The sequence below is a fragment of the Mustela erminea genome, chromosome 17 (genome assembly GCF_009829155.1).
Source record: "Mustela erminea isolate mMusErm1 chromosome 17, mMusErm1.Pri, whole genome shotgun sequence".
NCBI lineage: Eukaryota > Metazoa > Chordata > Mammalia > Carnivora > Mustelidae > Mustela > Mustela erminea.
In genome coordinates, this window is record NC_045630.1 from 51,491,790 (window position 1) to 51,510,324 (window position 18,535).

At 34.7% G+C, this 18,535-nt stretch overlaps 1 long non-coding RNA gene and 1 pseudogene across 1 annotated transcript in view; both read left to right on the top strand.

Moving 5' to 3' along the window:
- Positions 1–5,990: 5,990 nt before the first annotated feature.
- The window catches only part of LOC116576578, a 235,030-nt gene continuing 222,485 nt past the window's right edge, over positions 5,991–18,535 (top strand). The window contains exon 1 of the long non-coding RNA XR_004280210.1: positions 5,991–6,170. This is a non-coding gene — a long non-coding RNA (uncharacterized LOC116576578). The remainder of the gene's footprint in view (positions 6,171–18,535) is intronic.
- LOC116576577 lies at positions 15,631–17,242 on the top strand (annotated as a pseudogene).

Sequence of the window (18,535 nt, forward strand, 5' to 3'; positions counted from 1 at the left end):
AGTGATCAAGGATTCTATTCATTGAGGTGAAGAAATGCTCACATACCAAGTTACTTTTAATGAAGGCTTTGGGGGAGAGGTGGACTCCTAGGGGGAAGGGCCATATAGATCATTTCAGGAAGTGTTGGAAAGTAGTTGTCACAGTGTAACCCACAAAAAATGGATAGGCAGTAAAAGTAAAAAGAAAGCATAGACCCTTCTTCCAATTTTATCTAAAACCTTCAGAGAACATGTTTCCAGTGATATTTAAGTATACTAGGGACAATACTATTTTTAATGTAGATTAGAAAGTCAGAAATTACAGTTGGTTAAAGGATTTGTTTTTACCTTTGATTCCACTTTCCATTTGCTGAGAAATATTCTTTATCCTCAAAGGCATGGATTCTAAGGTACACTTTCTAGGCATTAGGAGAAGGATTCCAGTGCCAACCTAAACATCAGGGTGCATCTTTCAGTGCAGATCCTAAAAATAGCATGAAGGGAAATAGTATAGCTCTAGAAAGTGAAGGCACAGCAGGAATTCAGTGAAAGAGCAGAAGTAGAACTGGGGGATTAGCAGCACAGGAAGAAAACAGGGTATAAAGGGAATTCAACAAGAGGCCTTAAAGGAAATAACAAGACAGCAGGAGAAAGCAAAGTGTAGGGCAGAGAAGAGAATTTGCTCTCTCACATAAAAGAGAATGGCACACACAAGAGAACGCAGAAAAATGACTAAAGGAGTTGGAGGGATATTCAAGTTCAAAAGATATTATAATTGCTGACCATTGAGAAAGTGAAAAATGATAGGACACAGAACAAGGTAGACACCAGATCACAAAAAAACTTGCCGGGATTGAATTTCGTGCTATCTCTGACTATGGAATATGTCCTAGAAAGACAATACACCAGAATTTCATGGAAATCTAATATATACAATGTCTGACCCACACTAAATTTTTCCATCTACTTTATATAATTAGAAAATAATGCACTTATACTTAACCTTTTCCTGAAAATAAAATTTAGTTAAAAACCAAATCCTGACCCATATAAATCAATGTTACTGAGCCATTTTGGCTTCTTGAGCACTTTTGAGCCTACATTGAAAGGCACAAACTCTCTTTCCAGAGAAAAAGAACAATTTTAGCATGCACAAATATTTTGGTTTACTTCATTATCTTGAAATTTATGTGTTTTAGAGAGAAAGATGATAAAAACAATTGTTATGTCTATTTTTATGCAAAAAACAATGGCTAGAGCTCTGAAAAAGTGAGATGAATCCAAATGTTGCAAATCGTATTTTTTAAAGATTTTTTAAATTTATGCAAAAGTAAATTTCAACATCAAAACTGTGATTGGTTTTAATAATAACTTGAAATATGAAGTGATTTTTGGCTTAGCACCTCACACATATTCTGGGCCTTTAATCAATTTCTATAATTTATTTTGATGACAGAAAATGTTCAAATCTTGGAGTAGATATATTGTGATACCCAAATTTAGGTATTGCATGATGGATACACTTTAGAAGCAAAAAGATTTATGTCAACCAAGGCTGGAATTCACCAAGATCTTTTACATTTCACTCAACCCATTTGAGCCACCTTTGTCAAGTCAAGCACCATCAATTTCTCAGTGTTGGAATGACTGTGAATGAATATTCAAATTTTAAGATTACCTAAGCATGTTATTTGTCTATATCTTGTCTTTATTATTTAATATTAATCTTTCATTGCTTTCCTCAAAATACTTTAAAAGCACCCTGCATTATTTCCAGGGGTCTACAGATGTTTGCTGAGTATAAACATGACCAAGCTTGCTAATTCTCTTGTTGAAATTTGTGTAAGATCTACCTCTGACAATAAAAAGTTTTCTTAATATTCTTCTGTTCTAGTCTAGTCTTAGAAATTGCCCATCACAGTGTAATTTCTCCTCTTCTTCCTGGGTAAAATTAGCATTTCCCAGCCTTTGGTGTAGTTAAATAGAGCCATGAGGCTGAGTTTCAGTCAATGAGGTATGAACATTGAAATAATGTGAATTCTCTCCAGTTCTGGCTCATAACAACTCCCACACATGCTCCATTATGTTATTTTTCCTTCTGGCTGACTGGAATACAGATTATTTTAGGGATAACTAGAAAGTCATGTGTTGAATACTGTGGTGGAGCCTTGGTCATCCTCTATCCCTGAGATTAAATAAAAAAAGGCAGGCTGTCCCGCCAATCTCTTTACCCTCCCAGTATTGTTGCAGGAGAAATATATTCTCCATATTTGAGCTTATAAATATCTCAATACTTTCTTGTTTAGAAATAGCAATCTTTGTGATGCAAAAATATCTGGATTTAGGAGAATTTAAAATATGTCCAGTGGCCTTTTGACTGTGAGAAAATAGTCAATGTTGGAAAGCTAGAAATCAGTATTACCATTGACGAACATATGTCAGTATTAACACATGTGGCAAGTGAAAAGTGACCTAGATTTCTATGGAACTCGTTAGCCTCAGTTAATTATGAGAGAAGATCCAGAATAGTAATGTATAATACAAGAAAGAGGTAAATTTGTGGGAGGTGGGAAGAGGGGAAGAGAAGGAAGTCCAGTTTATAAGTTCTTTTACTAAAGAAGCCCAACAGTGAGGACTTTGCAGAGGTAGAACTAGTTTTAGATGGCAAATAATACGACACTAGACTGTACAGTGCTGTATGAAGCAATGCCATTAAGCCTTCTGAGTTTCAGTTGGCTTCTATGTAGCTGCCATTAATTTGAGAGAACATTGCATGGATACAGGAAACAAAAGAAAGGATTGGCGAGATTTTTTCTAGTAAGGAAATTTGAGTATAACTAGTGCCATGTGACTCTAAATGGGAGAAAATTCGTCAAATCCCTTCTAATATTTTGAAGGACTTATTGTTACACAGAAAATCAGAGCCTGGGTCAAGAAAGATTGACTTGTTTGTGTCCTTTTCAATTTCTTTCATAAGCATTCTATAATTTTCAGAGTACAAATCTTTTATCTCCCTGGATAGGTTTATTCCTAGGTAACTTTTTGCTTTTGGTATAACTGCAGATAGTTTCAATTCTTTGATTTCTCTTTCTGCTATTTCATTATTGGTGTATAGAACTGCAACAGATATCTGTACAGTGATTTGATATCCTTTGACTTTGCTGAATTTGTTTATTAGTCCTAGCAATTTTTTCAGTGGAGTCTTACGGATTTTCTACGTAGAGTATCATGTCATCTTTAAACAGTGAAAGTTTGACTTCTTCCTTGCCAATTTGGAAGGCTTTTCTCAGAAAATAGATTGTGTTGCCACCAAAAACAGTAGACATGAAAGTGTCTCTGAGTAAACAGTATCTAATTCAAATTAAGGAGTTTCTCCTACTAAGACATTGTTGATTGACGTCTCAATATGTTCAGCAGTAGTATACCATCACTATGACCATGAACCAATGACTTCTGTATTTCCCATGTTCAATCTTACTGAACTTTTTTTCAATTTATTCTATCCAAGCTCTTTGAAGTGGTGTAGTGTGTATGTGTATATGTGTATGTGAAGTAGGAGGGCAGATAATTTGTCTATTTAATTCTTAAATTTTGTGACCACAAGGAGTCATACCTACGTTGATGAAGAAGATAGTTTATTCTTTGGATTTTATGACTTTGCAGTCCTCTTGGCACAAGGAATATGATCCATAACCAAAAAAAAAAGAAAAGAAAAGAAAACATAGATAAGTTTTCACAGTAGAAAATGAAAAAATAATTTTATTTACTGTGAACTATCTAATGTAAGGAAAATCTATAATGATACTTAATAGTTAAATTTTATTTAATCGCTATCAGTATTAATCCTTGATGTTTTAAGAATTTTCACAAATGTACATTTACCATCATGTAACATAAAATGACTAATAATTTTCAAACAGAATTATTCAAAAAATTTAAAGATAATTATTAATGTATAATTAAGGAAACAGAAGTATATGTATATTTATGATTGTAAAATTTACAATAAGTTTCCAAGTTAACTGGAAGTAGAAATGCATTTATGCAGATACCCATATAAATATATACTTAGTACATTTAATACATATCATGATATAGAATATTAAATATATCATATATTCTCTAATATATGTTATACATTATACACATCTGCATTCCTTTATAATAGTATCTGTATGACCATACACTTGTATCCTCTTCTTCCAAAAAATTATTTGAAACTTTTTATAATGCATTGCTTTATTTTACATTAGCTTGTCTTCTGATTTATGTATACAGTTTTTAATAGTTTACATGGACTTCTGGTGCAGTTGCACGCAACTGAAATTTTAATTAAGAGTAACTTAGAAATGGGTGTCTGGGTGGCTCAGTTGGTTAAGTGACTGCCTTCAGCTCAGGTCATGATCCCAAAGTCCTGGGATTGAGTCCTGCCTCAGGTTCCCTGATCCATGGGGAGTCTGCTTCTCCCTCTGACCTTCTCCCCTCTCATGCTGCCTCTCACTGTCTCTCTTTAGAATAAATAAATAAAATATTAAAAAAAGAATAACTTAGAAAACATAGTCTTTCTTTCTAAAGTGATGAACAAGACAAGAAAGTCCACACTTTTCACTTCTGTATTAGAATTCCATGTGCTCTGTGTAATTAATAATTCAGTGTTTTGTATTGCCAGTTGTAGCTGTTTTCATTTCAATAGTAATAAAGGTATAATTATATCTCATGTGTTTTTAAGTTGCTTTCCCTAATGACTAATAATCTTGAGGATCTTTTGATAATTTTATTTGGTATTCATTTATATGTATTTATAATACAATATGTAGTGAAAACATGTGTGATGTATGCATATAATGTATATTGTTTGGTTAACTATCTGATTGGATATCTGAGAAATTGAAAAAACAGATTTATGATCACTCCATTAAAGTACAAAAAGGAAAACTAACAAAATAAAGCTTTTTTCAGTGTTTGAAAGGTAATAATAGACATACTCATAAAATGAGTCAGTTTTTTTGTTTTTTTAAAGATTTTACTTATTTATCTGATGGGGAGAGAGAGATCACAAGTAGGCAGAGAAGCAGACAGAGGGGGAGAGGGAAACAGGTTCCCTGCTGAGCAGAGGGCCCGATGTGGGGCTCGAGCCCAGGACCTTGGGATCAGGACCTGAGCTGAAGGCAGAGGCTTAACCCACTGAGCCACACAAGTGCCCTGAGTCAATTGTTTTTTTGTGAGGAAATTACTTCATATTAATTCTGATGCTTGCTTATCTGAAAATAGCATTTTCAAAAAACAAAACAAAACAAAACAAACTACACATAACATGGGGACAACAAGAAATAGTTCATTGTCTATTAAATATATCTTTTTTGAAAGTGATTAAAAAAAGAAAACTTTAATCAAAGCAAAATGTTAGCTTATACTGTTTAAAGTGACCTTATTTCACTTAGCATTATACTCTCTAGTTCCATCCAGGTCCATTGTAAATGTCAAGATTTCATTCTTTTTATGGCTGTTTAATTTTATTTAATTCATCCTAAACTACACATTTATATCTCACAAGATAATACTAATAAGATATCCATAAATATATTTACTTTATGCAATACTTGTATACTGTATTAGTTTTCTATTGCTAACAATTTATTGCAAATTTAATAGCTTAAAACAACACAAATTCATTATCTCTTAGTTTCCATAAGTCATGAGTCAGGGTGCTATTAGCTAGATTCACTACTCAGTGTCTCACTGGGCTATCGATGTGTTGCTGGGGCTTCAGTGTTACCTAAAGTTCACCATCTTCATACAAGTTCAGGGATTGTTGAAAGGATTCCGTTTCTTATAGTTCTCAGACTGAGATCCCCATTTTGTTGCATGCTGTCATCCCGGGGCCATTTTTAGCTCCTAGAACTCACTATCATTTCCTGCCATGAGGCCTTCCCTACAGCACTGCAGTTTGCTTCCCCATGACCAAAAGGAGATACCTGCTTCAGGTCCTTATTTCTTTGAGGCCACTTCATTCTTTGGCCTCTGGATATACTTTCAGGCTAGACCTACCCAGGAAACCTCTATAACTTAAAGTCAATTGATTTGAGACTTTTTCATCTTCAAAATTCATTCCAGCAACACCTTGATTCGTGTTTGATTGAATAATTGCGAGAAGACATGTACACCAGGGTTTAAGAATCTTAAGGAGCTATGTAAGTATATTGCCTACTTTACATACATTGAGAAACAGAATGACTATTTTATTGATCACTCCCCTGAATTAATTAGATTCAGATACAGGGTCATATCCTAGCTCTTAGTAAATACCACAATATCTTATAAATAACTATACTCTGAGTCTATAAAACAAAACGAAAAACTGACGTATCTTGAAAATAAGTCACGATATTTTGTAGGATATAAAAATATATTGGGGCGCCTGGGTGGCTCAGTGGGTTGAGCCGCTGCCTTCGGCTCGGGTCGTGATCTCGGAGTCCTGGGATCGAGTCCCGCGTCGGGCTCTCTGCTCAGCGGAGAGCCTGCTTCCCTCTCTCTCTCTCTGCCTGCCTCTCCATCTACTTGTGATTTCTCTCTGTCAAATAAATAAATAAAATCTTAAAAAAAAAAATATATATATCTTATACTTTAAAGTTATGTTCACAAAATTTAATTCTTTATTTTAAGAAGAATTGATTTTGGCCTCTTTATTATTTATAATATTAAAAGATATTTAACAATATATTTTACTATATAAAACCACTTTACTGATTAGGCTGTACATTTCAGGAATCCCATCATATATTTTGATAAAACAAATGTTCAAGATATACATTTTTAAAGATAATCAATGAATTTTATTTAGTGTATTTTGGGCTTAATATATATTCCTAATTATCTTCTTAGGATTAATAAAAAGCTTATTTATTATGTATATAGCTGTATCAATATACATTGATGATCCCACTGCAGACTCAAAGACTTAGTTTAGATAGCTGCAAGTTTGAATCTGTACCTTACAGATTAGGTCCTGGTATGTACTAATCAGCCTGAAGATAATAGAAGCTCAATTTTTATTCTTTTATAATTAGTATACACTTTCGGCATTTTCAGAAATCTATATGAAAGCTTCTTCACTGCCACTCTAATTTCAAGTCAAATTTAATATCAAACTTCAGAACTTGTAAAATTTGGGCATTAGAATATTTAATTTTATGTAATTGTATTTTTACCATCAACTGCTTAAAATTAATTATTCTGATTCAACTTGACTAATGCAGAGAAAATAATTATATTTTTGGAAATAAGGTCAAAGATAGATTCTAGATAGCCATGTTATAACACTTAGACATTTATAAATATCCTAGTGCATCTTCCACTTAATAAAATATCTGATCATTACCTGTGTGACATTGGGCAAAAACTAATTTCTTCTTTTTTTAATAGTTTCATCATCTATAATATAAGCTCTCTTTGCAGTCTGCAAATGATATGAAGTCTATGATCTGGAAAAGTGACTAGAAATGTTCTCCAGAATCATTGCTCTGAACTGTTGTTCTTTCTATGCATTAGCTATGGAGAATATCATAAGACCATCTATCCTATCTATCTGTATATCTATCTATCTATCATCTCTACCCCCAGGTATCTATTAATCATTTATCCATTTACTTAATCAATCCACTTATTTATCCATCTGTATTAGTCTGTATAGACTTTATTTTTTTATTTTTCCTAGATAATGAATTAGACTGGTATAGAAAGTATTATTTTGTGTGCATGTCCAAGAAAATAAAAAGAAGAAAAGGGTGCCTGGGTGGCTCAGTGGGTTAAAGCCTCTGCCTTCAGCTCAGGTCATCATCCCAGGGTCCTAGGATGGAGCCCCACATTGGCCTCTCTGCTCAGCAGGGGGCCTGCTTCCCCCTCCCCTGCTTCTCTGCCTACTTGTGATTCTCTCTCTCTCTGTCAAATAAATAAATACAATCTTGAAAAAAAAAAAAAGAAATTGTAATGTGCTGCCCATATTTAAGGAGTGAGAAGTTATCTTTTACTCCGTCGAGGCAGACCATCTACTTAATTCATTTGGGATTCTTCTGCACAGGAGATTTTTACTTCTTCCTCATTTACTTTTTTCAGTCATGCATTTATATCAATATGGGCTTATGAGTATTTATTTTACATTCTGTGTTATATTCTAATACTACTTTGTTTAGTTTGTTCCCAAATTGTTCCAAGGATGGCCATTGATCAGGGAATTTAAGTACATCTTTAGAAATGAGTTAAGTGTACATTAGGATCACTGAGCCAATCCTGGGAATTGCTATATAGCCAGTCACTACATTTTGCATATTGGTGCAGTGCACAAATGTGGGAATACTATCGACTTTGTCATATAACTGAATGGGTCTTTACAGAAAGTTTGTGAAGCCAAACCCAGCCTTCTAGTACACAGTTATGCCTCTTAGAAAGTGGGCAACAATTCAAGTACTTCAGAATTCAATGCAGCTTTTTAACTTGGTTATCTTGTCATCCCTGACAGTGTTGAGTGTTCCTTCAGACCGGTTGTTAAGCTTATTCTGCCTCTTTTTGTATCTTCTTTCACCTTCCTTGCTCTTTTGAACTAACTGCTTCCTCCTTCACTGGTCTCAAAGCCAAGTGTAAAAATCATTTCAAGTCATTGAATGAATTTCCTAGGATACAAAAACAAACTTGATTTTTAGATTTTGGAATTTTATTACCTTTTTCTTGTTATACAAATTTAATTCTCAGATTTCAAGAATTTGCATTGTGATTCAGGTTTTTAGCTTTCTCTGCTACTCAATGATTCCTATGGTTCCTTTATAACACAATCAAAATACTAAGTAGACACATTCTTTCAACTGATACAACTACAGGAGAAAAATGTTTTTAGCTATAGAATCATGCCCAGGAAAATGCTAGTAAGTTACTAACTTTTTTCCTTGTAGTAACAGACCAAGACTCATCTCAGCTATTCCTTGACCTTAAGTTTGATTGACCTGAAGTTTGATTTTCAAAGGTTATGCAGTTTATCAAGCTCTCAAAAAGAGGGTATGTGCCCTGTTTTGTGAAGTGAACTTGATATTTTTTATCCTCATGATGTTGCTGTTGCTACCTTAAAAAGTATTTCAGTTGTTTCTTAAATGTGTTGGAAAATACTGTTTCTTAAAACTTAGATCTGGAAATCTGGCAATTGGTGATATAGTTAGCTTTAAAGTGAGGAAAATCTTTCCTCATTTTCCATTTGCTTCTTATCTTTCACTGCATGTAATTGTAGCATCTTCCCTACAGTAGAATTATTGTAAAATGTTTGCACTTGGTATCATGTAAGAAATCCTTGTACTGTCAAGGTATCTCAGTTTGATTAACTTGTGTAGCATATTCCAGCAAAGAAACTATTTTCTCTGCAAGCAACCATTAGTAAGTGCTCCCATGTTAGTATTGTTGTCTGAAAAAATAGAGGAAAAAGGTATTCTTTTGCCACCTTTAAAATACTTCATTGTGGGCTGCTCCATCATGTTAACTGTTAAGTTTCATCCTTGAATGCTTACCAGTAGCTCAAAGTGAATATTTATATGTTTAAAATGAATCCAAATAAAGTATCTTGTTTGCATCCTGTCATATAATTAATAATTATATTTGATAATGTATGGCTTGATTATATAAATATTTTCGGTCACCAAAAATCATATCAAAGTACACATTTTTAACTTCTAAAAAGTAATACTGAAATTGATGAAGAAGCTGAAGACTAGATTTTGTCTAAAGAGTAAAATTAAAGCCAAATGTTACTCTGCTTCCTTCTTTCGTACCTCAATATTTTTTTTGCTTTTATTTGCACCTTACTTTTGCTTTCCTTAATACCTTCTTTATAAGCTTTTTCTTGTATTTTTCCTTACTATGTTTTGATAAGTGTTTTTGGGGTTTTGCATATTTTGCCATGTAATTGATCAGTTATAAGTCATATTTTTTCTTTGCATATGACAATATGCTTTTTTTAAATTTATTTTTTATTTTCAGCATAACATTATTCATTATTTTTGCACCACACCCAGTGCTCCATGCAATCCGTGCCCTCTATAATACCCACCACCTGGTACCCCACCCTCCCACCCCCCACCCCTTCAAAACCCTCAGAGTGTTTTTCAGAGTCCATAGTCTCTCATGGTTCACCTCACCACTCAACATATGTCTAGTCAGCATGATATAACATGGCATATATACATGGGTGCATTTTTATTGTTAAGTATGGCAAGTATTGTTGTAAATTTTAATAAAAGACCTGAATGAATAAAACTATAAATATAAGTCAATTCACAATAAAGACATCTGTTAGAAAGTTTACAGTTTCTTGTAAGCTTTGTGGTTTTGTCCTTTTTTTGTTTGCTCTTTTTTTTTTTTTCCAGTTTCCTTATGCTCTTAATTTTCTTGTTAACAATTGCATGGTATAAGTAAGGTGGTGAATCTGTCGAGTGAGAGAACCATCTCCTCTCCGTAATGTGTGCAGTGCAAAGTATTTCTAGTTGGTCATAATTGGGATGTTTATAAAACCCACCTCGTAAAAAGGAGTATGAATAAAACTGCCTAATAGAGAATATATAATCATAAAGGAAATTAAAGATAGCATTAGGAAATTAGAAACTACAGCAGACTACTTACCATGTGGGATCTAAATAGACAAAGAAGTTCTTTGAAAAATGGAATTTGTAGAGGGGAAGAGGAAGTAGACAATTAGCTTTTACTGTGAACTTATTCATTGTCTGACATTATGATTTTCACATATGTTATTTCACTAGCTGCTAATTTTTCATCTAATCCTCAGAGTTCTTTGTGTACATTTGCCTGTTAATAGCTAATTAAAGATAGCTATTCAGACTGAGACAGATGTTAAAGGAATAAGAATTTTCTTCATAAAACTTTCCACAAATGAATGTAAATCAAGTAAATTCCTTATTTACCAAAAAATGTACATTTATTTGCTTTAGTATAAAGTAAAAGTACTTTTATCTTGCTTATCAATAGTATGAATTAACTTCCCTTCCATGTGTGTCCTTCCTAAATTTCCTAGTCTTTCTTTTCTTTATCTGTACAATAATTTTGTATCCAGACATTTATTCTCTCATCAGTCTATTTTTAAGTAATATTTCTTAAGAATTTATTTTTTTAACATTTGACATCACTCATTATTTATCATCCATACCTCATACATTACTAAGCATCAGACTTCCAACAAAATATATTAAATAAATCAGTGTAATGCCTTCACATATTTACAACTAAACACAATGTAGCATTATTCTAAAATAGTATCCCAAGAATAGAGTTGTGTATAAATCAAGAAACTTACTTATTATTTTTAAATATCTTAAAAATTATTTATGAATTAGCTAAAATAATGTTATTATCCAAATGGAAATTTGTTGTTTAGCATCAAAGAATTCATACCAAGGTGGTACTTCACCATGAAGCTACTAAGCTTCTGCCATAGGATATTTTTTAAAAAATTAAAACTGGAGTCTTATTTAATGACAGTAGAAACCTAACCAAATAGAAGCAGTCCATAAAATCAATTAACATCTTGGAGGGTGAAGAGAAAGAGGGAAGAATTTTTCATCCCAAAATGTATACACATTTCACCTTACATTAAAAGCACTCCCTCAGGTACATGAGTATCTTACAAGAAAATGCTGAACACAAATAAAATATATGTTTAGTTATTTAATGACTCAAATAGAAGAGTCCACAGTAAGCAAAGGAGGATGGTCAAGCAATGAGGGTATTTAAATCTGAGCAGCTGGGAAGACCCAAGAGAAAGTTCTAATCTTTATATTCTGCTTGTGGTTAAATTGCAGTGTGAAACAGATTTATTTGGAATGTCTTAGACTATAAAGTTGGGCAACCTTTGTTAAACTCTGGAGAGGACAATATTTTATTTTGAGCCTAACAAATTAAAGATCAACCTGGGCCATCTGGGTCTGTAATAAGAACAAATAGCAAAAGCATGGTTAGCAAATATCATAGCATGGTTAAAGGGACGTTGCAAACATAGCTGTCTATAGATGCTGTAATTTACAGATATTTTCTATTTCCTCTGATAGTAAATTTAATTTATTCCTCTGGCCCTTCATTTTGGGTAAGTTTTCTGTCACTTTATCAATATATTCCCAAGGATTTCAGGATAGTTAAAGTTGCATATAATAAAACTCATGGACCTGACACATTGTAAGTAACAAATTCTCTTAAATTTGCTACATATAGGTTTTTCTCCTAGATTTATCACTGAAAAAATAAAAGTTATTCAAGTGAATTATAAATTTGATATTTCTAGTTCATTCATTGTCTATTATATTAGCTTGAAATAATTTTTTAAAAATGATAACAGGCATTTTCCATGTGATAAAACTAACCATATGAAATATTTTCAGAAAAACTACCTATTTTTAAATTGCACCCTAGAGTCACATTTTTTAATACTAGCAATATTTTATTTTTCACTTTTAGGTCAAATATATCATTCTTATTGGCCATGCAAAGAAATATGTATGTTGAAAGATGAAAAAAAGATACAAGTGAAATGCATTCTAACAAGAGCAAATTGATAAAGAGTAGCTTATAATTCATGGAAAACTACCTCTGCATTCTTAGTTTCCCATTTGGTTTCTACTCCCTTTCATCATTTCTTATCATTTTAGAAAATAAAATCATTTTATATGTTTTATCTAAGAATCACAGCCGCTGATTTACCGTGTAGAAATTAAAGTATTTTAAAGTGACAATGAACTGATTTTAAAATTGTTACTCCAATGATTGATTACAATAGATGAACTCTGAAATAAAAGGTTTATGATTTAATCAGGGGGAGGCTTTTTTTTTAAAAGTTGGGTACACATGTCTTTATGTAAGCATTTATTAACATTGTTTAAAGAACTCAAGTAAATTCTTAATCATTCAAATTACTGTGCATTTAAGACCTCTCACTTTAGCATTGTATTGTATTGTATTGACCACATACTGCACTTCATCTACTTTTTTCATATATTTGCTGCTGAGACATTTCCTTTTTACCTAAAAATATTCCTGCATTAAACCTCCTCTTTTTCTTTTACATTTCAATTCCTTCTCTTACTTGAATTTATTCTTAAAAACTCCACTCAGCTCATCCTTTATATGCTACCATAAGCTCTATGAATTATTTCCTATCTTCTTATTTACCCTATCAGTCATCTTTATCTCTGCTTCTGTATTCTCAGATGGAAATGATTTGCTGTCTGCCTTCTATTTTTGAATTTTAAAAAATTAAACATTTTATTTATTTATTTGACAGAGAGAGAGAAGAGGGTATACAAGTAGGTAGAGTGGCAAGTAGAGGGAGGGGGAGTAGCAGACTCCCTTCTAAGAAGAGAGCAGGGTCATGACATGAGCCAAAGGCCTACTTAACATACTGAGCCACCCAGGAACCCCTGCTCTCTGTCTTCTAATAGCTTAACTATATAATTGACCACAATTTCTCCTATCCATTTGTGATATAATTTCATATAGATCTTTAATAAAAGTCTTTGTATATAAGTTACCTAACTATATATGATAGGATCATACTGCTAAGATGGAAAGAAAACTCTACTGAAATGACTTTGAACTATATGATGCTTATATAGCAAAAAAAGAAGTTGTAATCAATGAAGGGCTATTGCTGATGTTCAAAGTGTTCATCAGGGCACCAGAGTTCTTCTGTCTTACATTCCTTATGTCCAGCAGTTTCCTTTTATGACCATGATCCCATCAGATGGCTGTGGTACTTTGACTTTTATATAAGCATGCCAGGTAGCTGAAAACACCCTTTCTTTGTGAGGTTTTAAGTTTTATTTATTTATTTTTTTATTTATTTTTGAATGGAAGAAAGCCCCTAGCACATTTGCATATGTCCTATCTGTGGAATTGGATCACATGATCACCCTTAACTGAAAGGAAGGTTCAGTATGTTTGGCCTCCCATTATTTGTAATCAGGAGAGTAAATGATACAGAAGTCTAGTAGTGGGCCTGGATATCTAATCTACAGTGTTAGCTATAGCATTTAGCTACATGAAACCTAATAATGCAGCTTCCAACCTATTTTGTCGTCTTCTCTCTCTGAGATTTTCAACCAGGGCTAGTACCACCTCCTTTAATGGTATTTGGAAAGTGGTGAGGTGTTTTCCAATTGTCATAGACCAAATATTGCTACCAGCATGGAGGGTATGAATGGAAGAGATATTAACATCTTAACATTGTGTGGGGAAATGTCTACTGTCAAACAGTGGTATCCCCATCAAAATTGTTGGTAATACCCACTTTGTTAAATACAAACAAATATTTTGTTTAACCTTTTCGTACAAATCAACTCAGTATATCTTTTGTTGTCAAATCCTAATTGTCATATATTTATTTGTGTCAAATTTGTAAAACACTTATTTATTACATATAATATTTAACCTACATATATTATTACTATACATGTGGACAGAGAGAGAAAGAGGGAGGGAGACAAGCATACACACTCTAGAGGGGAAGACACATTATACATTATACAAATATATCTAGATACAGGCATGTTAAAAAATAAGTCATTGATACTGTGAGAATGACAAAAAAGGTATCACATGTGACAAACTACACCATTGCCTTTACTTCTTTATTGTCTCATTTTCATATTAAATTTCTATCTGGCTTAGTCTACTGATCACATGGGCTAAGGAAATTAACATCCAATAAACTTCATTTTCTAACCACTGTAATTGAAGTATTCATTTTCTAAACTTTCTAAATTTTTGGAGGGGCAGAAGTTATGTATTGTGATGGTACATTTGAGAAACATAATTTCAGTATTCAGTGCCTGGCATATAATAAATCAGTAAATGTTGTCTTCCTGCATTATACCTTCAAAGATTTCTTTGTTATTATATGATGCAGTTCCATTACCTCAACAACATGAGGATTTGAATATTATCCTTTTTGCACCAAAATTTCATCATTTAAACATCTGTGGAGCACCTGGGTGTCTCAGTTAAGCATCTGCCTTCAGCTCAGGTCATGATTTCAGGGTCCTAGGATTGAGCACCGTGTCAGGGCTCTCTGCTCAGTGGGGAGTCTGCTTCTCCCTCTCCCTCTATACTCTCTGGCTCTCACTCTTGCTCTCTCTCAGTGAATAAATACAATCTTTAAAAAAATAAAAATAAAAAAAAATCCTTATATATTTGTTATAAGTAAAATTCATGTAATTTACATAAAGTACTTAGTATAGCACCTAAAATGGAGTAGCAATCAATGCATGTTGACTATAACTTTTAGTATGTGCTTACAGACTACATATGACATTGGTTTAGGCTTAGGAATATGAAAAAAAAACTTAAATATTCCTTAGAAATATTATTATAGGATAATAATTATGTCAATATATTATGCTTTAGTAAAGACAAAGAAATATAATAAAAAATGTAGATATGTTTTCTGTATTAAAAAAATTTAGGAATGCGGGGGGAAAAGGGCCGAGAATGTCCCCCATCTGCCCTCCGCTCCTGGGCGCTCTCACATTCATAGCAGCCTCTTCATGAATTACAGCTGAGGGGGGCGGGGGAGGGTAGTGCCACACAACACCCTAGCAAATCTCCTGGCCCCCGAGCATGGCTAGCTTGTGTGCCATGCAGGTGAAGCTGGAGCTGGGGCACTGCGCCCAGGTGAGGAAAAAACCCACCATGGAGGGCTTCACCCATGACTGGATGGTGTTTATGCACCACTCAGAGCACAGGGACATACAGCACCTTGTGGAGAAAGTCGTCTTCCGCTTGCATGAAAGCTTTCCTAGGCCAAAAAGAGTGTGCAAAGATCCACCTTACAAAGTAGAAGAATCTGCGTGTGCTGGTTTCATTTTGCCAACTGAGGTTTATTTTAAAAACAAGGAAGAACCTAAGGAAGTCTGCTTTGATTATGACTTATTCTTGCCTCTTGAAGGCTACCCACCAGTGAATCACCTCTGTGGTGAAAAGCTAACCTTCAACAACCCCACAGAGTAGTTTAGAAGAAAGTTGCTGAAGGCAGGAGGGGATCCCAACAGGAGCATCCACACCACCACCACCACCACCAACACCACCACCACCGCCACCACACCACCGCCACCGCCACCGCCACCGCCACCACTCCACCACCACCGCCGCCACCACCCCACCACCGCCACCGCCACCGCCGCCCCCCCCCCGCCACCACCGCCACCGCCACCACCGCCACACCACCACCACCACACCACCACCACCACCACCAGCACCACCACCACCATCACCAGCACCACCAGCACCACCACCACCACCACCACCACCAGTTTTTCAAAGCCTCACAAAGTGATGGAGGAGCTCAAGGAAAAACCTCCTAAAGACTCCAGAGAACACATGAAAGCCCCCCCCGCCCCGCCATTTCAGATTCCAAAGAACTCTCAGCCAAAAAAAGGAAAAAGAGTAGTTCAGATGCTTTATTTAAGAGTTTTTCTAGCGTGCCACCATTGATTCTCATGTGTTCTGCTGACAAAAAACAGATAAAAGATAAATCTCACATCAAGATGGGAAAGGTCAAAATTGAAAGTGAGACCTCTGAGAAGAACAGACAACTTCACTGCCATTTGACAATATTGTGGATCCCAATCATTCCGACATGGAGGAGAACATGTCCTCCAGATCTGATTCTAAACAACCCAGCCCTGCCAACTCCAGCTCCAGCTTCACACTGTCCCAGACCAGGCAACAGGGTCCTTTAAGGTCTGTAATGAAAGATCTGCATTCCGATGACAATGAGGAGGAATCAGATGAGGGAGAGGATAATGACAATGACTCTGAAATGGAGAGACCTGTAAATAGAGGAGGGAGCCAAAGCCACAGTGTTAGCTTAAGTGATGGCAGCGACAGTGAAAGCAGCTCAGCTTCTTCACCCTCCATCACAAACCTCCACCACCTTTATTAAAAAGCAACAACAACCAGGTTCTTGAAGTGAAAAGTCCAATAAAGCAAAGCAAATCAGATAAGCAAATAAAGAATGGTGAATGTGACAAAGCTCTACCTACTGGTGGAGCTTCACAGAAGGTTAATGATGCTGAGGGAGAGACACATTCTGCAACAGGTTGTGAACCTTATAGAAGAAACTAGACACTTTCATATCACAAACACGACATTTGATTTTGAGCTTTACTCATTGGACAAAACCACAGTCCGTAAACTACAGAGTTACCTGGAAACATCTGGAATTTCCTGAGGATACAACAGCTGGATACATCAAAAACTATTGTTTTTTGTTTGTTTGGTTGGTTGGTTGGTTGTGATTTTTCATTTGTTTGTTTATATGAGAACACTCAGAATGATGCAACCAAAAGGGAAAAAAATAAAAATCAAAACCTTCAGCTTTATTTTTCTTTAAAGTCAGTCATCATCTCTTGATAAAGGAGAGGTTAAGCAAACCAGACTCAGCGGACAACTCTTCTCTCCAAGGAAATCCCCAGAAAGAGTTAGCCTGGATAGCTTTGAAAACAAACAAATTAAACACATCACAAGAAAACTTTCAAGAATGTGTATGGTATCCTGTCTGTCTTTCTCTCTCTGGTGGTTCATTCCACAGGATGAGTGTGTATTCAACAAACTGCCTTATTACATAACTGATCTATTTATTATCACATACAGATATTCTAAAGTCATTGAGGGAATGACACCACAAGACATTATAAGTACTTGGTCCCACAGATGCTCTTTCAGCATAGCACCCTTGCCGTCCTAAGCCCAGTGACCTTACTCGTATACCGTGCCACTCTCCACCAACTTTTCCAAGTCCTTTTACTCGTTGCAGTCTGTATTTGCCACCTTTTGTTTTTCCAGTTCCAGGATACAAATAATCAACTGGGGGGACCAGATTGCCACCCTTATTTTCTTCTTTGTGGTCTTTCTCCTGAAAGTTGGGGCCCAGCCCTTGGCTATATCCATATAATGATCTTGGATCATGGTAGAAAATGCACCAAATAGGTTCATATGAATTGTTGTCTAGCCTTAGTCAATAAGCCTGTAGGACTTTTAAACAAGTGTACCTGTAAACGTCCTGCATCCAGAATTGTTGAGCTGTCAGTCAACATCCTTGTGTCTGTTTTACTGTTTCTAATACTAGAGAAAGATGGAGGTAAAGGCATTCCACAGGATCATCGTTTAAAAAAAAAAAAAAAAGAATTCTGGTTCTGTTTTCTAAAGAAATGTTGTAGAAATTCTTAATTTGGATCTATTTATTAGTAAAAGTTTCAGCTTTCTTCAGCTGCCAGTGTGTTATCCATCTTTACCATAAAACCTGGAATAAGAGATTTTTGTCATGTATGATCCTTGTAGACTCTTTTATATTTGGAAAATTAAAATCTTTCATTGGGTGAAAATCCTTGGTTATTCTGCCATAACAGATCATGTATTAACTTGTAGATTCAGTGGTTCAAGCCTTTTTAGTCATTTGCTTATGTTTCCAGAAGGATTTCTTATATTAGTGAAAATAAAGATTGTTGGGGGGTTATTTTTATTC